The sequence below is a fragment of the Schistocerca piceifrons genome, chromosome 2 (assembly GCF_021461385.2).
Source record: "Schistocerca piceifrons isolate TAMUIC-IGC-003096 chromosome 2, iqSchPice1.1, whole genome shotgun sequence".
NCBI classification, from domain to species: Eukaryota; Metazoa; Arthropoda; class Insecta; order Orthoptera; family Acrididae; genus Schistocerca; species Schistocerca piceifrons.
This window is the reverse complement of record NC_060139.1, coordinates 662,047,014-662,070,150: the sequence shown is the minus strand read 5'-3', so window position 1 is coordinate 662,070,150 and position 23,137 is coordinate 662,047,014.

Sequence of the window (23,137 nt, the reverse complement as noted above, 5' to 3'; positions counted from 1 at the left end):
GCAGACAATCAAACAGGTAAGTATGTTGACATTCTGACATTGCGTAGCACGAGGGCTCTGCTTGGTGGTGTCTGAATCACTAATGCCGATTCCAGCCACCATGGCCTCAAATTCTAAAACATTTCTCAAATTTTTTCATGACAGATTTCAACATCAACATTAACAAATGCTGTATCACTGTAATCGTCTTCTAAAGAGCTATTGAATGCAGTTATGAAAAGTATATGATTCCACTTAAAAACATACTTGCTTCAGTATCTCTGCTGATATGAGCACTGAAACATTAAACAAACAAAAAAACACATGTCCTTTGATGCTCTAACATTTGTTGAAAACCGTATTTTGATATGTGTAACCACTCATGAAATAAAAAGGGTGTTATGTCTTACGTGACTCATCCTATATAAACCAAGCAGGCAGTGTATGGAGTATTTGGGTACTGTATGTGGTATTTGTATTTAACACAGACCTACATGGAACAAATGGATACACACCTTGTGAGCTATTCTTACAGAGATTGTGTAACATACCAGGAATTTTACAAAAGAAGCCAGCAGAAGTGTTTATAATTACGATGATTACATGCTCAAACTGAAGTAATGAATTAGATATATGTAACAATGTACAAGAACTTTTGATGCCTAATTTAAATTAAAGAATAAAAAGTATTACAAGTAGACCCAGTAAATGAAAGAGTTCCACCCAAGAAAAAAAGTACTTTTATTTGTTGCGAGTGTATCCCATGGAAGGTCAAAGAAATTATACAGTCAGTGACAAGGCCCATATATTGTGAATGCTAAAGGACCCAATGTAGTAATTCATTTAATATGGAATAAGTATCTTGCATGCCAGTCACCTGAAATAGTTTTATTACAGGATGGTGGCAGTACATCTTGTAATGGGAATCACTGTAACAGCATACAGAATTACTCCTGTCCAAACAGTGTGCATCATCTGGGCCCACAACTCATGAAACTCTAGTCATCTCCAGGATTCTATGAGAGTGTACTGATAAGTAATTCCTCCAATCTTTTATGTGGAAATTCTTAAGGCTTTTAAATAAAACATATGTTATTAACATTGTATGAGTACATCTTTATTCTTCATGTCTATACATTTGCAGCCCTCTGCAGCATGTAACATGGCAGTGTTTAATGTAAATATGTCTGTGCATGAGAAACAGCATGCTATAATTGAGTTTCAAATTTGAAGAGTTTGTCCACACATGGAGCATCCTCTCCTTCAATGTGACGGTATCAGACCAATCACGACACTGCACCTTTAGCAACAATCCAGCACTCTGGGATCACTGCCATCAATTATCCTCCATACAGTCCTGACTTTGCCCCACCTGACTTTCATCTGAAATGGTGCAAGCAGAGTTGAGATAGTGGCCCATCAACAAAGTGAAATATTCAACAGTGATGGTACCGACAAATTGGTCTTTCATTGTGAGAAGAAATTTGTTCCTTGCCAAGGTGACTATTTTAAGAAAGAAATATGGAGACATGAAGAATAAAGATAGAATGTTAATAGGGTTTATTTTATTTAAAAAGCTTTAAGAGTTTTCACATGAAAAATATGGAGGTGTCCCTTTTCAGGGCCTGTCTATGGTAACCCTCTTGAATATCACCTAGATGTCAGGAATCAGCTGACATCTCTAACGTTGGCCATTGTCGAACGACTGGCATATACGATGTGATAGTCGCTGCATCCTCTATTGTGAAGTACAGCCACCAGGAGGAGACATCAAGGTCAGCATCTGTGCATGATGGCTGTGCAGGTTCCTACCAGCACCACCTGTAAAGTGCTGTCTATGTATGCAATAGGTGCCTGACTGTCTCACTCACTCTACTCTCACTCATCTTGCTAGTGCACTAGCTAGAACTGTACTGTACTTGTTTTACCATGTTACTATAGCATATGTTGTATCTGTTGCGAACTATTGTCCTGTGAGGTTGTAAATACACTTATTCTAGAGGTGTCGTTTTGTGTTTTTTATGTTGTGAGCTACAATGATTGTAGGCATTTTTCATGTTCTTAATATAACCATGACCCTGCATAACAGGCTACCTTACTGGGTGTCTCAATGGAAGTCATGCTACAGCAATTTCCACAACAGCAATTAGACGGACAGAAACGTCAGGAAGCCTTATTATCTGTGTTGCTCTCCCAGCAGCCGGCTGCAGATCCACCATCATCCTACCTTATGATGAGATGGCAGAAGAGTGAGAAGCACTTTACTGCATTCCAGGTAATGGATCCAGCTGTTGTAAAATCACTTTTCCTGTCATGTATCTTGTCCAGTACATACCAGTTTTTGTGCAAACTAACACCCCTCATGGAACAGGCACACTTGACCTTTGATGAAATATGTGCTCTATTAACTAAATACTTTCACTGACACTGCTATGTCATTGCATCCTATGTAGAATTTCATCATACTGCCTAAAAGGGGCAAAAGCTGCAGGGACCCAGTATGAAATGTAAGGGATCATATGCAGAGGTGATGATTAGGGATGCAATAATTTGGGTGGCTCTGGATATGGCGGTGCACTAGAAAGCTCTACAATTTGAGGACCCTACTTTGGACGATATTTTAAAATGGGCCCAACATTTAAAATTCTGGAGCAAGCTGAATGCTGTTGCGCCTGATCTGGGAGAAGGATCCAACTTTGCCAAGACAGCAAAAGCAGCAGCAGTAGAGCACACATACCACCACACTTCAACTCCACCTTGTAAACACAGAAAGACAACTCTGCCCATCTGACTGGTGCTTGTTTTAATTGTGGTTGGGCTGTTTTCAAACAAATGTCAGAGAAGACCACCCAGCAGGTGGGCACAGTGTAAGGCATGCCGGAAAGAAGGACATCTGAAATTTGATTGCACACTCCAGACACAAAACACCCACCTCGGCGGTAACCAATGGACATTAAAGTGATTTTGTCAGAGTCTCACAATACTGTGGTGCCACCTAAGAAAGTGTTCATCATGCTTAATTTGTGCAATAAGCAAGATAAGTATAGGTAGACACTGATACCTCTGTGGCCTTGTTGAACTCTCAAATGTATTTCCAGCTGAGAGCACTGACCCTTCAGTCCACAGCTTGGTGCTTGGTGGCATATAGCAAACAACACATTCCATTCAAAGGGCAAATCACAATTGCAGCAATATCCAAAGTACTTTATGACACTTCACCTTGCTTGTGATTCACAGCACATATATGGAGAATCTATTTGGCCTTGATGCTTTTTCAGCCTTTGGCTTTGTTATCAATGACTCAGTCCACCTGGTCTTGGAGAAGTACCGTATCAGGAAATGAAAACCCTTAGTAAGAAGCACCCTGATATTTTCTCTGAGGATCCAGGAAAATCAAAGAATTTTATAGCACACATTGTATTAAAGAAACTGGCACTCCCTCCGTTCTTCTGTAGATGGACAGTGCCCCTCACTCAGGACACCATCACAAATGAGCTATATACATTGACACCCTGGTATGCCATCAAACTTGTGACTGTAAGTGAAAAAACTGAATTCTCAGTCTGAGATTGATAAGTGTCCCATTCTGAAACCAGATGAGCCCTTTTCTTCACTTAGTGGAGGTCAGTATTTTTTGGAGGTCACCTCTCTGAAGTTTACTTACAGCTACCTCTGGATGAGGAATCACAGAAAGTCCTAGCAGTCAACATGCCACATGGGTTATGTAAGTGCAACACTTAGTCTGGCCAGTGCCCCAACAATCTTTCAGATATTCCTTGAGCAACTGCTGAAGGATGTCTCAAGCTGCATAAATTATCTACACAACATTGTGTTGGTGTAGGCCACACTGGAAGAACACTTAGGAAACATGTGGCAGCTGTTCCACACTCTCCAGTCCACAGGCCTCAAATGCCATCTTGAAAAATCTCTCTTTTTTAACTGTCAGTGGAATACCTACAAAACATCATCTGTCATGAAAGTATCAAGCCCACACAGAAGCTGATCAAAGCTGTCATCATGCTTTCTCATCCAGAAATTTAAAGGAGTTCCTGTCCTCCTTTGGAAATGTAATGTATTACAGAAAATTAACCTTAGTGTGGCACTGGTTGTGCACCCTCTCAACAATCAGTGAAAGAAGGGCATGCCTTTTGATGGTCAGAGGCACGTGAACAGATGTTCAAGATCCTAAGGCAGGCCCTCCTATTGCCACATTTCAACCAGGCAAACAGCTAGTGGTGGTGGCAGATGTCTCTGAATGGGGTGTGGGGCCCATCCTGGCACTTAGAGACATGGATGGCTCTGAACATCCAAGCACATTTCTGTCAAAGACGCTCAATGCCGCACAGAAGAGGTATTCGCAAATAAAAAAAAAGGCCCTCACAATCATCTTTGCACTAAAATAATTCGATGTATTCCTATACGGCACAAAGTTTCAGCCCATTGTTGATCATAAGCTGTTGATCTCTCTCTTTGGTCCTGTACTAAAGATACCTGAGCGGACTGCTCAATGACTCCAGTGCTGGGCACTATTTCTCAGCAGCAACAATCACAAAGTTCACTTCCGCAATACCACTTAACATGCCAATGGAGATGCCTTTTTCCATCCCTTATCCCTTGATGGGCCTCGACCCACAGTTTGGGAGTTCAGCCAAGATGAGATCTTGTCCTTCCAGTTGGATGAAGAGACTCAACAGGTGGTGGATGCTACCCCACCATGGAGGACCATGAGGCTGCGGCCATATTACAACAGGTACAGTGGTACATACAACAGGTCAGGCTAGACTGCATTTCCCATCGCAACTCCAACACGTTTTGGCATTACTCCCACATGTGCCATTGGCTCATCCTGGTGGATTGTGTTATCTTAATGAATTACCATGAATTAACATAGCCCTGGGTAGTCATGCTGAAACCTCTGTGTCCAACAATTTCAAGGCTCTTGCACCAAAGTCAAGGGGTCCCATTTCATGAACTAAACTGCTCACCCAGCACCAAATGTACATCCCGGGCATCTTGTCCACAACTGTCATTAGTGACAACAGCAGCAGGTGACTCCCTGTCAAATGTTCTCACCGTGGCCAACACCCTCACACCCATGGGAATAAGTTTATGTCGACTTCATCAGCCCTTCCCTGGATACTACTGGCTGATTGTCCTTGATACATACTCCAACTTTCCATATGTAGTAACTGTCGATCCATAAGGAAAGAGCCTACAATTACAGTGTTCAGCACAATTTTCACTGTTGAAGGACTTCCCCTTATGTTGGTGTCAGACAGTGGACTACAATTATGTTTCCAGGTGTTCAGTCAGTTCTGCTGCAGAAATAGTGTTCAACACTAGTTGTCTCTGTCTTTCCACCCCCAATGAAAGGGTGAAGCCTTAAGCAGACTTTTAAAACACAGATGGAGAAATATGTGGCCAACACTTCTACAGATGAGATGCTAATACTTTTTTTGAGTTCTTGCAGGTTGACAACAAAAGAGGAGAAGCAAGCAAACTTCTCCATTGCCGTCAGTCCTGCATGCTTGTCCATCTCATGCTGCCAATGCCTCTGGGTCCATCCGCAGTGCTGTGTCCACACTTCCAGACAGACACCTGTATGATTGCATGGTGCTTTGGAGGGCAGGACAAGTGGATTCTAGCATTGTTCAGCAGCAGAGAGGCTGCTGCAATTTCATTCCAGGCATGGGGAACTGGATAGTGACATACCATCAAAACCAGCTCCACCTGCACTGCATCTGGACCCTACAGCAGGCACACATCGTGGTGACACGATCTTTTATTTATCTTCCATTGGACCATCTACTAGCTCTCCTCCTGCTTCAAACTTGTTCCTGCCCTCTGGTTCTCAGCCCTGTTTATCAATCCCAGGCACACTCTCATCTCCCTCTGTTTACAGGCTGTCCGAGACAGGCCATATGTTGGTAGAAGATCAGACTGTGTTACTTGTGCCATTTGTGCCACTCCCCACTACTGCAGCTCTTTTCCATGCCAGGAACCAATGTGGACATGGGGTGGCCTCCATTGCCTTCACTGAAGCCACCAAGACTCTGACTGTGGAGACAGGAGTGACCTTCTGGCCATACATTCCCATCTGTGCGAATCAAGAGCTGGGAAAACAGAGGGGAAGTCCAGTGCTTTTGATGATATCAGCCTGGTTCAGAGCACAGCCTGGGCACCCAGGTAGATGGGTGGTGGTCAGCTCACTGAGATGTAGTTTGCTGGTTTCTGATGGAAGGTGGAATGTGATAATCCACAAAGTTACTACCTAGATGTCGGCACAAGCCAATGTCTCCGACATCAGCTGTCACACGACTGGCACATACAATGTGACAGTCACTCCACATCCACTATTGTGAAGGGTAGCCATGAGGGGGAGACACCATGGCTGAAGGACCATGCATGACAGCTGCACAGGTGCCTCCCACTGTCACCTGCAACATTCTGTCTACGTATATGATCAGTGCCTGCATGCAAAGTCTAACTTGACAATTAGCCTGACATGAGTAATGGATAAGAAAATGGGGAGTACTTAATTTCATTGGGGACTTAAGTAAAATACTATTTTGAACCCTAGATGAAGATGTCATATCTTATTTTTTTTAAAAGATTGATGTGTCAGAGATGGAACAATAACAGTTGTTGGGACTGGCTAAGGAGCTGGTCCTGATATTAAAAATCACATCAATAAGTTTCAATCAGACAGTAAGCTCTACAAACAGAAGTGAACAGATAATCACACAAGGGATGAAAAGCCCCAGTCAACATTCACACATCAAAAAAGTTTTGCATCATCCTGGTTCCCAGAACTCCTGAAGACAGATGTTGACCGGATATTGTATCACAGACACAGTCCCTTTGACTGTTCAGAGATGTCACTAAACCCACCCAAACATGTAAACAACAATGCATGAGCAGTGCCTATTAGATGGAGGGGGTCCGACAGCTGATCAGTTCCAGTCATTCCACGAGGAAGGAGGAACATGGCTCGTGTTGTCTGTAGTTCAATTATGCCTAGACGGTCAACACCAAGGTTTGATCATGATTGCATTGTTACTCTGCATCAGGAAGGGCTCTCAACAAGGAAAATGTCCAGGCATCTTGGAGTGAACCAAAGCGATGTTGTTCAGACATGGAGGAGATACAGAGAGACAGGAACTGTCAATGACATGCCTCACTCAGGTCACCCAAGGGCTACTACTGCATTGGAAGACCGCTACCTATGGATTATGGCTCGGAGGAACCCTGACAGCAACACCACCATGTTGAATAATGCTTTTCGTGCAGACACAGGACATCATGTTATGACTCAAACTGTGCGCAATAGGCTGCATGATGCTCAACATCACTCCCTTCGTCCATGGCGAGGTTCATCTTTGCAAACACGACACTATGCACCACAGTACAGATGGCCCAAAAACATCCGAATGTACCTCTCAGGATTGGCATCACATTCTCTTCACTGATGAGTGTTGCATCTGCCTTCAATCAGACAATCGTTGGAGAAGTGTTTGGAGGCAACCTGGTCAGGCTGAATACCTTTGACACCTTGTCCAGCAAGTGCAGTGAGGTAGAGGTTCCTCGCTGTTTTGGGATGGCATTATGTGGGGTCGATGTATGCCGCTGGTGGTCGTGGAAGGTGCCATAACAGCTGTATGATATGTGAATGCCATCCTCCGACTGACAGTGCAACCATATCAGCAGCATGTTGGTGAGGCATTCGTCTTTATGGACGACAATTCGTGCCCCTGTTGTGCGCATCTTGTGAATGACTTCCTTCAAGATAATGACATCGCTCGACTGGAGTGGCCAGCATGTTCTCCAGGCAAGAACACTATCAGCAATGCCTGGGATAGATTGAAATGGGCTGTTTATGGACAACGTGACCCACCAACCACTCTGAGGGATCTATGCCGAATCGCTGTTGAGGAGTGGGACAATCCGGACCAACAGTAACTTGATGGACTTTTGGATAGTATGCCATGATGAATACAGACATGCATCAATGCAAGAGGATGTGCTACGGGGTATTAGAGATACTGGTGTGTACAACAGTCTGGACCACCACCTTTGAAGGTCTCGCTGTATGGTGGTACAACATGCAATGTGTGGTTTTCATGTGTAGTAACAAAGGCAAAATTGGTGTTTATGTTGATCTCTATTCCAGTTTTCTGTACAGGTTCCAGAACTCTCGGAACCAAGGTGATGCAGAACTTTTAGGATGTGTGTATAACACAATTTGAAAATAGCTGCAGGAAGTTGTATTGATAACCATTAATGAACAACTAATTCAGCTGATATTCATCTTTAATGAACTGGAGTGTGAATATGCTTGCTAATTACAGCAATTGAAGTGCACAAGAACAAGTTTAGAACTACATTTAGTTGATGCTGTGCAAATAGTGAAATATTTGGAGTTGATAAATGATGACAATAAAGGCAAACAGTTCTAAATATTACTTACAGAGGACACCAGTTATCAGTTGCTTAAAGTAATCAATGTTGATGCTATTATTACTGGCAGGCTTCTAAATTACATATTAAATAATTCCCTGATAGACTGCAGCGTATTAAATTTAGACAAAATTGGGCCATTTCCCAGTTAAGAAGATGCTAAGACGCAGTTATCTGCATACATAACTCCAAGCGGGATTCAGGAAGGGAAGAGGCTGTATAGAACAGATATTTATCCTGAAGCAACTGATAGAACATAGGGCCTTAAAAAACAAAAAGACAGTAATAACCTTCGTGGACTTCACAAAGGCATATGACTCCATCAACAGACAGACTCTTGTTAGGATCCTGAAGAACAGAGGACTTGATGGAATTACACAAGAACTCACAAAAGAAATTCTGACAGACACAAAAGCAAGACTGCTGTTAAACAATTTCACTGACATCGATTTGTTGTAGAATAATGGAACACATTTTGTATTCAGACATAATGACCTCTCTAGACTCTGAGAAGCTCTTCTGCAGAAACCAGCACAGTTTTAGGAAACAGCAGTCATGTGAGACACAGCTGGCCCTCTTTGCACATGATATACAACAGGCTCTAGATACTGGCTCCCAGATTGATGCCATAGTCCTTGACTTTTGAAAGGTGTTTGACTCAGTCCCACACTGTTGCTTGCTCCAAAAAGTGCACGCTTACGGTCTATCCGATGACAATACAGTTCGACTGAAAGTTTTCTAAAAGACAGATAGCAGTATGTCATCCTGAATGGGGAGACTTCAACAGAAACAAGCATAACATGAGGTATGCCCCAGGGCAGCATAATAGATCCGTTGATCTCAAATTCTTTTGACAGTGCTCCTCTGAATCTCACCAGAGGGTGCTCTCATCTGTGACGTAATCCAAGATGGCGACACCTAGTGTATCCACTATGAGGTGTGGACTCCAACTGACTTAGTACACAGCGCCACCGCTAGAGGACTCCACCGTGACGTCAGATCATGACCTAAGTATCCTTATTCAAGATGGCTGTACCCTGTGTAAGAATGTACACTTGGCCTACCTCCACTAGCCTAACCCCCTCCCCAATAAAAATCGCGCGGAGTTCAAATTCCAACATGATACGATAATGGCGAGAAAAACGGACTTCTCTTTATTATTATTTAAACAATATTATGCAGGTGTGTTCGCCACGAGGTCCGGACTCCAACTGGCTTAGTTTAAATTCTCGTTAGCAGAGGGTGCCACCCTTACCTCAGAGCATGACGCATGTACCATTATTCAAGATGTCTGCACCCACTGTGTCCACCATGATCTCTAGAGCTCAAGTGGCTTAATTCATATTGTGAGCACCAGAGGACACTATCGTGATGTCGCGTGATGACCCAAGATCATCTGTCATCTCCCTCTCGCGCATGCATTATAACTGGACACGCGCCGTGCCGCCGGCCCATGAGTGTCCGACCCCTTACGTCACACACCCTCCGCTGCCACCTCCGTACACGAGCCGGACATAGTCTTCTGTAAATATGCTAACACCCAAATCGCACATCTACCCTGTCAGTTACCTAAGTACTTAATTGCATTTCAATTTTAAAAATATTAATTAATTCAATTTACAATTTTGTATAGGTATGAAAAGGTGTTCAACTATCTAATTTCAACTACTTTTCAAGATCCAGACCACCACTTCTTCCTAGGAACCGGCGCCGAGTTTGAATTCTGGCAGTAAAGAAAGGTCACTTGTGCTTTTGCTACCAATCTAATAAATTTGGGCGGAAAGAAAGGACACTTGTACTAACCTCATCCACCCAACCGCCACTTCCTCCTAGATCCTGTGTCAAGTGTGAAATCTGCCAGCAAACAAAGCTCACTTGCGTTTTAGCTACCAGCGTAAGAAAATTGCTGCAAACGAAGCTCACCACCACCACTAACCTAAGTCGCCAGACCGCCACCTCTTCCTAGGGGCTGGTAGTAAAATGAAGGAGGGTACTTTATTTATTTGTGAGCAATTTATTTAGGGATGGATTATATGTATCACACAACACACGCTCTGACATGTCCCACAGCATACAGACCTGCAACTACTCCTACATAACTCATGTATAAAGCTCTACACACACTCTTGCTAATCGTAAATCATCAAAAATAACACATTGCACAACCTATTGACATGCCAACCACTCATAAACACTGCACTGCATTTACGTCCAGATAGCCAAACAACTCATAAATTGTCAAAATAATATTCCATGTAAAATACTCTGCTTGCAAATCGTCAACTGTCCAAATCATACACCAGTCTTTATTCACAGAATTAGAGGCAGCACCACCACCAAGTGTATTCGCCACTGAGGCCATAGCTCAACTGACTTAGTTCATATTGATGCCACTAGAGGACGCTGTAGTGACACAAGTACCATAATCTAAGATGGCGCCACCTAGTGCGCTCACCACGAGCTCCAGACCAACTGTCTTAGTACATTTAGTCACCGCCAGAGGATGCCACCATGACACCAGCTGATGACGCAAGTACAGTTATCGATGATGGCGGCAAACAGTGTGTTCTCCATGACTTCTAGTACTCAGTACCACCAGCAGAGAACGCTGCCATCCTTATCCTGACGTAAACCAAGATGGTTAGGGAAAACTACTCAGCCTGCGCTGGGCTGCTGGGGAGAATAAGGAATGACTGCTCTCTATTTTCGAACATTTTATTTAGGCATGGATTATATTTATCACACTGATACAAAACATCCACCCTCAAGTGCCTGGGGTCATGTTGCACAGTCCACAGACACGCAACCAACTCGTAAGTTCAGTACACAACAGCAAACTGCTCCTAAATAATTCAGTACAGTCATGTGTAGACATGCTCAGTACTCGTAAACTGTCCAAATAACACGTGGCGCAGCCTACAGGGCCGCTCGCAAAATAATGCAACAGACGTGTGCAAGTACTCACCACCACACCCTGTCCCCCGCCAAGTCACACGTCCGACAGCCGTCAAACTGCGCATGGGTCCTTGCTCGGCTTCTGCAAACATGAAGTGGCGACAGCCGCATTCATACTCCACACTCGTGAAATTCCTATCCAAATACGTGTTCACCTAGACGCCGACGATGATGCGAGTGAAGCTGGTCCATGCGTGCCACATCCCTCGTGAAGTGAGGTGGCCGCAGCTCGGGCCTTGAGTCGGCGTCGTTGAACACCGGTGAAAGTTGCATTCCAAGCAGCGCTCACACCAGTCTCATATGCATACACACATGTTTAACCATACTTCACTACCCAGCACGGCTCTCGCCTAACCATGAAACGTCTGCAGGACGACTCGCCATCTAAAATGTTCTCAACGTTATTCTTACCTCACATCGCTCTTTAAAAAATAACACTCAAGTCAACCTCTCATAAATTGTATATTGTACCATAAATAGTTAACACTCGCTTTCTAGATGTCTGAGGTTGTGTGCACAGAAATTCTTCCCATAACAGAACCTGTTTACGAAAATAATATCAAATCCACTCTTCCCAACGCTCCTAACTTGGTACCCTTCCAGCTCTCAACATACGCAAACGTTCCCTCCTATATCCCTCCACAATCAATCGAGCATTCTGATTCGCTCTTATTGCATTTACCCGCCGAATTAGTGATGCAGCCGGTATCGAAGAACAGTCCACTTTTTCTTTCCGAGGCTTTCTGTGCTTCTTTGCACACCAGATCACTAAATTGCACTGACAGTTAAACACGCAAAATCGCCTACACGTTATCAAATACATATCATATTTACAATAATGTTGGAAGAGAGGAAGGCAATTATCAGCGTAACTAAAATTAAATATTACCATTGCTGCTACATTCTGACTCTGGACAATGTACAGTTAATGTCTCCACTTGACGACTGTGCCTCACTATCTATAGCGCAAATAATTTTCCACATAAAAAATCGCTCACATGTACTCAATCTATACGTCCCTCACGACAGGACACACAGCCATCCTCTCTAGGCATCGCATAACATAAACAATAGTAACTTTACAGTGCAATATATACACAGTTCACATAGTGTAAGCCACACTAACTTTAAAATACAATATATGCACATTCTACACAAACAGCGCAGTTATCTTTTATATCTGTACAGCACCCCAAAAAATTATCTTATGCCCACACTCACACTGCCTATATGTCACGACGCTCCCCCAGTCCTAGGGAAGCACTGTCATCCTGTTCTTTCTTTCTACAGACGCTACACTCAACAGTAATAAACTATTTTACACTGATCACCATTTTACACCGACAACTAAACATCGCAATGTTGTCTACAGGTCATCAAATACATACCACACTCGCAGGAATATTGGAACGTCAAACCGATCTCCAACCAGGGAATACATCAACGAGTACCACTCGATCTAGTAAACATGTAATTCATATCCCTCACCATACCAAATCTACCAAATCATCCCCTTTACATCAGCGAACCAAAGTCACTCTCAGAACTGATGTGCATGGAGAGGGGTGTCTCCCCGTACCGCGTTAGGGTTTCCGCTTTCTTGCTCGCATTTCTACAGACATCTCCAGACTAGTTGATTACAAGAACGCCCATATTGTCTCTAGAATATTACACCAGAATTAGCTGTACTTCTCGATATCAAGCACCAGGCACCATCCTACCGATCACTCACGCAACATAATTCTGAATGTATAGACTGGGAATTATTTCTTTACAAACACGAAACTTCAGCTAAGTGGATCCTGCTCTAGGCAGCTCAATAACTAGAAACAAACAGGCAATCCAAACTCGTGATAAAATCGCTGAATTTTGAAAGTCATTCGGCTAAGCAACGCGGTTTGTGACCGGTATTTGCAACCCCTTCACACCGCTAGATATTTATCCAGTATGTGTAACGTATTCTGTCTAGATACCATGTCAGAGGCTCCATTATATATCCACTGAGTTAAAGGCGATGGCTGATTGAGAAGTATCACAAACAGTAGTAAATCGTATGCTTATTGAGGTCGTAAGAAATGTACACTAGCTTTTCACACCTCTAGTGTTACGCTATCCACTAGAAACGATGTCTATGATTTGGAATGAGGTCCTCCCATTCAGTCATATACCTGCGCCTGATGATAGCCACAAGTGAATCATATCTCTGGCGCTCTCATATCTCGAAACGAGTCACCTTTCTCGAACCTATCTGCTACAGTAAAAATCCAACATGATCTTAGTCAGTCCCTACACATCTCGCAACTGCTTCCATTTCTACAGCTTTGTGCATGTGATCATGCCATTTTAAGTCGGAACTGAGCAGACATATCCACCACCTTCTTCAGCCCGTCTAGAAACAGAGCGCACAAAGTTACTGCGACACGACTGTGTTTTAACCATTCGGCGGAAATGCGTGCATTGTGGTGCGTTCCCAAACTACATACAAGTACTACCGATCCACGATGTCGTCACAGTGGCGCTCTCTGGTGGCGATGATATGAACTAAGCCAGTTGGGCCCTAGAGCTCATGGCAAACACACATGCTTGAAAGTGGTTACATAATAAAGACAAGTCCTTTTTTCCTGTCATTTTTCTTGGTGTGACACATTATCATGTTGGAATTTGAGCTTTGTGCAATTTTTCTGGGGGACAGGGCGTGGCATTTTCCCACCAAAATTCAAACTTCTCGCCCAAATCCACCATATTGAATGACGTCACGGCCGCCGTCTTGGATGACGTCATGGCAGCCATCTTGGATTACGTCATCGCCGCCATATTGGATAAAGGTACTTTGTTCCAGAACACAGGTAGTCCCAATACTAGCGTCATTCCACACAATCCAAGTCCTACGTTGGCCACTCAGCTTCGTCTACATCTCGCTGGGTTTTCACTGGATGATGTTCTAAGTGCCTGACACTTAAGGGGCTTGAGCAACAGCCATCAAGAGGAGGGCCGCATTCGTGATTTCACACAGCTTCTCAGCATCTTCAAGGGATCCAAAGTTATGGGCATGTGTACTAGCTATGTGCCTAGCCCAGTTTTGCTGAACCAGCGTTCTGTCGCCCTTGCATCGTTGCTTGGTGTGAGCTAATTGCATGGTCAGGCACTTTTCTGAGTTACCCACAGCTGCCTATGGTCGACATCATGGAGTCATTCCCTTCAGATACTGTGTGAGCGTCTCCATAAATAGAGAATGATGTTGTTAACACAGCATATCTAACCCCATAAAAGCTGAGCAGCTGATGGTACACACCCAACATCCTACACACTCTCCTGAGGCATATAATAGTGGCTGCACCCCTGGCACTTTTACATCTGAGGTCAGGAGTAAGCCAGGAACATCGAGGACCATCATAGGTCAGTATGAAGCATCGTTGTTGCAGTATTTTGAGTGAGAACCAAATGTTTTTTACTCTTTTCCATTCGTGACATTTGTAGTTGCAGAACATGTAGATGGGTGATTTGTTTGAAAGTTTGTGACAGTGGAGTCAGGTATTTATCTGGGCTAGTTTAGGGGTAATACGAGAGAAACATCCCGGTATGCACCCAGTTGCTGGGCCATGATGTCCCATCTGCTCAGTTCTCACAAATGATTAGCAGAATTTTTGGGCATTACGCCAGTGAACGAGTGTGCACGGTTGTCGCCCAGGCACAGTGTGCGATTTGCAGGGGGGATGGGGGGGATTCCCCCCCCCCCCCTCTGCATCAGACCATCCCCTCCTCTGGCTTTAGTTTATGCATCCCAACCTGGGATGTTTATTTCCCAGGCACTGGAGTAAAACTTTACATATAATTTAAATTTTGAAGCTGAACACAAAGTTTTTAATACAGTCTTACTGTTAATATGTTTGCTTATTAATTTTGAAAAAGTGTTATGTAATAGTTAAGCATTTCAAAAACATCGTTCTCATGTTGTCATTGTTGCTTTCGTCTAAGGTGCGTCATCCGTTTACTTTCGAGCTTGCGAGGGAAGTAGTGTGGCAGTCATACCGCAGCTGTCGTACCGCAGAGTTGGGTGAACCGGGGGCTGAAATTCCCACCCCGGGCCCCGACACAGGGTGGTGACCGACCCGGTACCTGTGCGAACATTTATCGTTAGGTCACCTTTTTTACTAAATAACGCACCATCTTCTGCTTCTAGTTCCTTGGATACTATTTCGTGGACCTTCTTTAAATACTCTTCTCTTCAACCATCGTTTTCTTTTCCTTTGGTTTTCATTTCCGTTGTTGTGCAAGTACCAAGTAGGCCGCCGCTGCGATACTTTATCGTCCTTTATACTGTAAGACCGACACACGTGTGGCACAAATTCTGTGGCTTTGGTATAAATTAACCTGCCGTATGCAACATACGCCGCAAGATGTTGCCTGTTGTAGCATGCTACAAGACGACGCACGCCACATTTCCGTAGCATGTCACAATGTTGCAAGACGTCGCCCCAGCGTAAACGAGGCTTTAGAGCCAGGTCTGTATTGTATGGTGGATGTGATGTGTTGCGTACGAAACTAAAACCTGCAATCAGATCCAAACGTCGTGGAAAACTGTGAAGAGGTGTAATCCTGCAGCAAGATAACGCTCGCCCACATTCTGCCAAACGGACAGCCGACGCAATAAAGGAGTTGAGATTCGAGGTGCTGCAACGTCAACCATACAGTCCAGACCTGGCTTCAAGCGATTTTCACATGTTTGGACCCTTAACGGAAGCACTACACGGAAGAACATTTGAAAGTGATGAAGACGTCATTGTTGCGGTGCAAAATTGGTTACAGATGCGACCGAAAAACGTATTTTCTGATGAAATAAAAAAAAAACAAAAAAACTCGTAAAACGTCGGGAAAACTGCATTGAAGTCCAGGGAGGTTACGTAGAAAAATAACGCTTGTTTCAGTTTTCTATCATCAGAATAAGTGCAGCTTTTCACAAATATGCCTTTTACTTTTTGAATTTCCGTCGTATACCTGTATGTAGATGATTTTGTAAATAGGCTTTACCCATAATGTACTTTTAAAGGTATAACAAGGGATGGCTTTTCTGATAGTGCATACGCGTGAATAGTGAGTTTTGGCATTAGCATCTATTTATAAATAAATGTTTAACCATGGGTAACGCCACGGTCCAAGCTAGTAACATATGTAATTATACTAACCCCCTAAGACATCCCCCCCACTGGTAAAAGCACAAATCGCACACTGCTCAGGCATAAGTAATAAGGAGTGTTTGTAGGCAAGAGTGTAACATGTTAGTACTATTAAGTTTTTCTATAATTGTGCTATTATTATTTCACTATTGTTATAGACACAGGGCTTCCAATGAACAAACCAGTGGAATCACGGATTATCACTATAGAGGCAGTTAAATCCTTGACAGGACAAGTGGCTCAAATGAGGGTAGATAACATGGATTGCATAGGCACCTGGATGCATTAAAATAGCACAGAGCCTCTTCCATTGTATCAGTACCCATCCCTGATGCTAGTGCCACTACCCTAGTTTCTCCTTTTTCAGGTAAAGTGGGAAAGGATGTGTCAGCATTTGTGAACAACCTGTTACCAGGCACAAAACTAAGTTGTTGGTCAGAAGGACAGTTGTTATGTACGGCTAAATTACGTTTAGTAGACCCCTCAAAAATATATGTAAGCATCACGAGGATTTAAGAAATTCTCAGACATTTGATGTGCTGAGGAAAGCCTTATTGCAGCGTTCTAGGAGGCAAAATAGTTTTGTTATCGGGGCAGTTAAATTGTGTGTAACAAAAACAGAGCAAATCGACTGAAAATTTCGTGGATAGAATAAGGAAACTCAGTGCCAGTAGATACTATTTCATGCAGAGTTAAGAAACAGGTAAGGTCGTTCTGCAAGAAGCAGAGTGAAGAGCATTACATGCGTTTTCGGCGTGTCAAGGAAGGCGCAGGCAGAATTTCCTAAAGATCTGACTGAAGCTGTAAGAACAGCAACAGCTTTAGAGGATATACGAAGTGTGACTGGAAAGTTTTAAGAATGGACTTGTAATTGTACAATGGTAGAACCACAATGCTCATATCGTAGTTGCAGTGGTTTCTTACACCTGCTTTCCCGCTCTTACTTGCTGTGACGTAAATATTCCCTACTACCCTTTGCTAGATCACACATACAAGAAACAACTTTAGGAGCCAGAGCACCTCCAACTTCTCGCAGCACAGTAAATAACTTTCCAGCCAATTTACCATTCAGATTAAGAGTCGGTATAATTGTACATGAATGTGTTAAGGCATTGACTTTAGTTAATCTTGATACAGCTCTCTTGGTATCTGTAATTTCCACGGTTCCTTTAACATACGTTTCCTCTTTGAATACAGAATGGTCGGAGTTGAAAAGAAATTCCTTACGTTTATTTATCCCATCTACAAATTTTCTGGTTGATTCCTCAGTTTACTGTGCATGGTCAATTTGACGCTTTGTTTGAAATTTAGTTATCTTACATCTTCCAATTTTGTAGCACTGTTTGAAAATAAGCAGCCATCCACTGCTTCTCTTGAAATCATTATAATCTATGTCATGGCGCAATTTGATGTGCATAATGTAGTATATCACTATCGTTCTCATTCTGTAAATTGTATGGAGCATCCTTGAAAAGTGCGGTTTTTGAAATAAGTGTGCCTTGTCCTCCCTTGAATAGCCATAGTTTTTTTTTATGCAGTACATGGTCATATTTCTGGGTACTTATTCAGAATCTGTTCATAATTCTTTTTACTATGGTTTTCCATGTAAACAAATATGTTTAGTTTCTGTTCCTTGGACAATGATTATCCATTACTACATTTCACTGGAAACTGGATTTGTGAACTCCTTGTCCGACAAAGATGAAGAACTATGTGGTTCGACACCTGTTTCAGTATCACTTTCACTTGTTAAGCACCTATCGTTATCATTGTACTCCTCATGTACATCGCCCACACAGTCGATCGTATATGGTACCACACAGTCCACTGACTGAAACACTTCCAGAAAAACTTATATTTCATCTTCCATTTCTTTCTCACTCTGCAAAATTGTGACGAAATGTCGTCTCTGGCAATTCTTGTAGATATAATGAAATATTTTCATTGTTTATCATTGCCATTGCTCTGCTTTGCATCAACACCACTAGCACTGTATCACTATTGTGAGTTACTCGGTAACTCTGTTCAACTGTGCTCTGTAGCCTCATGCTGTGCAGGTGGTTGGATACCACCATTCCATCCCCCTGTCGTCATTAGCGGCCAATATTGTGGTTGCATAGTAGGCAATATGTGAGTTGTCATATATCATAAACATCATTGGCCTTTTGCGACCTTGCACTCAAGATGTTCCTTGTAAGGTCTTGATTTATGATGCAGACTAAGTACAAGGCACTGTTCCTCCTGATCCTCTTGAAGTTTCTGTCATGTGGCCTCTCTTTTTCTTGTCCTTTTTGTTAGGCAGTCCCATGTCCCTAACTACCGTGAATGGTACTTTTGGAGCATGTTGGGGTCATGTCATCTGTCTGAAGTGAACGTGGTCCCAAAGATTGTGACAAGGCAGAATGATCCGGCTTTTCTTATGAGTGTAAATCATTAAGCTTTTGCACCTATTTTTTATTTTCTGAAATAAGGTACATACAGTTTGGACATACTATTGTAAGTACCTTACATTATGTTTATACATAATCTACACATCATACCAGGCATTTCTCTAAATGCAACACTAAATTTGAGATGCCTCTGTGGTAGAATTACTCTGTCCAACTGTGGAACCGCCATCAGACTGTTGGCTTGGCATAATCATTGCGAGTGACTTACTGTCGTGCCAGGAACTTCTTCAGCGGACTCAACATTACTTTCTCAACAGACGGCTCTGAACGTAATTGAACGTAATTTATATGCCACAGGTGAACTTGTATGTTTCCACACTACTCTCTGCTGCTTCGATTCTGGCGTGAAATGCAGTATCCATGTTTCGTCGCCAATAACAGTGCGATACAGGAAACTGTCACCTTCTTTGGCATACCACTGCAGTTGATTCGGTGAAACACTCGTTCGCTTGCCTTTCATCATTCATCCAACTAATTAGGCATGTGCCAACATGGAACGTTTTTGGTACCCTAAGGTCCTTTGAACGATGTCATAAACACTCCCATACGGAATGCGAAGCTCCTGAGAAATGTCCCTGAGGTGCACACATAACGATCCACCTTCAGCATTGCAGCCACATGGGAAATGTCGTCGTTAGTCAGAGACAAATGTGGCCTTCATGAACGCTCATTGACATGCAAGTCCTCACAGCCTTTAGCGAACTCACAGTACCACCTCCATCTCCTCCACCTCCGCCTCCACGTCTGCCTCCTCCTCCTACTACTTGTCAAAGCAAGACACTTTTCCTCAAATGTGGGCTGCATTTTCCTGTGGATTTTGCTGGGCGTTTGTCCCTTGCTCCACAGAAAACGAAACACAATCCACTGCTCATACAACATGGAATATGAAGCACAAAATCTTCCACAATTGACAGCAGCGCCGTGCTGTACAATTACTGGCATTTAAAGCCATAATTTGGCTAAAAATAGAGACAATGACTTTCTGATTCGTCTTTCTAATACAGATGCACAATCCATCTGATCCAATCTCTAAGGTTCAAGATGCCACACTCTTCACAGAGCTGCGGTATGGAGTAGTAATGAGGAAAGTGCTAATGAGCTGATTGTCGCACCCTGGTGTACGTATTTCCTACGTTTTCCCATACTACTGCAGTATTCCCTAGCACTGGTCTGATGAGAGCCGATCAGCGTGTGTTGCCACAGCATAGCGACAGAGTGAATACATGCTTCAAGATGGGGAAGAGAGCTACATTCGCATCCTGCCTCTGATATGTGTCTTCCACATGAGTCGTTTATGAATCATGACCCTAAGATATATTGCCTTCCTCTTGTGTGGGATGTGACCTTCCATAACCCATACTGCTTGGAGATTTATTGGGAATTCTCTTCTTGCAAGGAAACACGACTAATTTTGATAACGCTGTATTTTAGGCGTCACTTGGTGGTGCATTTGCCAAGGACATTGCAGGCTGTCTGTGAATAGGGGCATGTCTGTCCTCATTAGCAATGTGATACTGATGAATGGGACGAACACATAGACAGAATGGACAAACATAAGATTGTGAAAATCGTAAGAAATAAACTACCAGTTGGTAAAAGAAATACTGACCATCCAAGGAGAAGATGGAATGACAATCTCAGGATAGACTGAGCGGTACTGAAGGAAACAGTCTTCAGTCTAGGAAGAAAGGAAGAAGAAGAAGTCCATTTTCAGCATATCTGGTTTAAAATAATATACAAAACATAATCATATAAAATACAATGCTAAAAACCGTTCAACTCTTGGAAATACATTGAAACGAGCTGATATCTGAAATTAATAGTTAACAGTCAACTTTACATCTCTGAAAGTATCTTGCTATATTTCATGATGATACTGTTGGACAGACAGTAATCAAATTATTACAGTTTGGGATCAACTAGTTATGTGACTGGCATAAAAGTAAAAAACAACCACTTCTAATACAATACACAGAAAGGTTTCCAATAAAAATGGTGATAAGACAAAAAGTAACAAAAGACTATGTGTCAATCAGAAGCAACAAAGATATAAAACATTAGATGCACTAAAAAAAATATTCTCCACCTGCACACAGACATCACAAGATAATCAGCACAACGAGCCATACTTCATAACACTCTCACTCATGTTAGCTGATTTTAAGGAACAATATTGGTAATGATCTACGGTTAGTTTGCAGCTTTTCTTTGATAAGTGCTTTTGTAAACATAGCTGCCAACTGATGTTCTGACTTGACATCAGATACAAGAATAGACTCGTCATTTAATTTTGCATGAGTGTAATGAAATTTTATGTCCAGATGTTTAATCCTTTTGTGATGTTTATTAGTTTTTATCACTTGCATTGCACTCTGATTGTCCACAAGGAGTTGAGATTGTGGTTCCATGATGATACCAAGCTCCTGCAAGAACATAAAAAGCAACTTTATTTCTGCAGTTGTAGTGGATACTGCAATGTACTCACTTCTGTTGAAGATCTAGCAACACATTTTTGCCTGCAAGATGTTCAGGTAACAGGTCCACTTAGTAATATACTGACATAACCCATTATTGAGCGATGAGTATCATTATCTGCAGCCAAAACTAAAATAATAGACATTGATTTGTACCTAACAACAGGTAAAATGTTTCTCCACATTCAATTTCGTGTTTCTAGGACTATCCTTTTGCACATAATCTAGCGTTTATATCTTTATATTACCATTTAATTTATTTTTAATTTTGTAAATCCATTTACAACTGATAGCCTGAAAATTTGGAGGCAGATACACTAAGCCTCAGGTATCATTAACGATCTCTGTCCCATTGTCAGTTCTGATAACTTTAGGTCTATTCACTGTCTGCCTTTACACCAACAGTTTAAGTTCTAAGAATACAAAAGTAACATCACTTTTGTTCTTAACAAAATTTGCAGACCTATGTGAAGCACAGTCATCTTTAAAAACAAGAAAATAATTGGCTCCACCTAATGATGAGTGTCATCTTTTTACATACATCAGCATGAACTCTCCTAGATTACAGGGACAAGTTGGTAAATCTGATCTAAATCCCTTCTTATGTTGTTTACCATACTGATATTATCCACAAGAAATGGTTAAAGCATTTCATTTTAAATTTGGAATCAATCCACTATCAACAATTTTCTTCTAGTTCTCGAAGTTAATATGCTCTAGTCTTTTGTGGCACAACAGAGGTAATAGTATGAAGGCTTTCATGACCGGATGACATATCTTATGGTAAACCTTCCGGGATGTAAGGTCGTGGTCCATGAAACTCTTCAGCTCCTAACGTTTCGTCCAGAGCTGCGCTGGATATCTTCAGAGGGGTGTTTCTCCTCCGGTGAGTCTTGCTGACTGATGGGTCGGACGTCTGAGAGCGACTTATATATAGTAGAAGTAGAGATAATCTTTGTCAGAGATAAAACTTAACTATCGATCGTAATCTCGTCACGGATAAAACTGTCTAGCAATTCTGTAGTGCTACTGTCCAAATTTCACTAAGATAAATCGGCTGTAGCAGAACACGCTTTTCAGTCAGGAAATCATCAAGTGAAGTTTTCCGAAACAAAAATTTTATCTACGACGACAAACTATTACCCACGGCTTTGTAGAGAAGCAATTGAAATATATAAACATAGGGATAATTTTAATCGGAAAGAAGAGATCATGAAACTTAGTGATATTTGGAAAGTAGCATACAGAATTGCTAGACAGTTTTATCCGTGACGAGATTACGATCGATAGTTAAGTTTTATCTCTGAAAAAGATTATCTCTACATATCACGTGTAACTCTGGTCACGCCCACTTTCTACGATATATAAGTCGCTCTCAGACGTCCGACCTGTCAGTCGGCAAGACTCATCGGAGGAGAAACACCCCTCTGAAGATGTCCAGCGCAGCTCTGAACGAAACGTTAGGAGCTGAAGAGTTTCATGGACCACGACCTTACATCCCGGAAGGTTTACCAGAAGATACAACAGAGGTAAGTCAGATAAAGCACAATTATCTTGTATTATCTTGTTTAACAATTTCCACAGCAAACAACATTCTGTAACACTGATTAAACGTCTACAATATTAGAGAAGGAAAGTTGCTACTCAC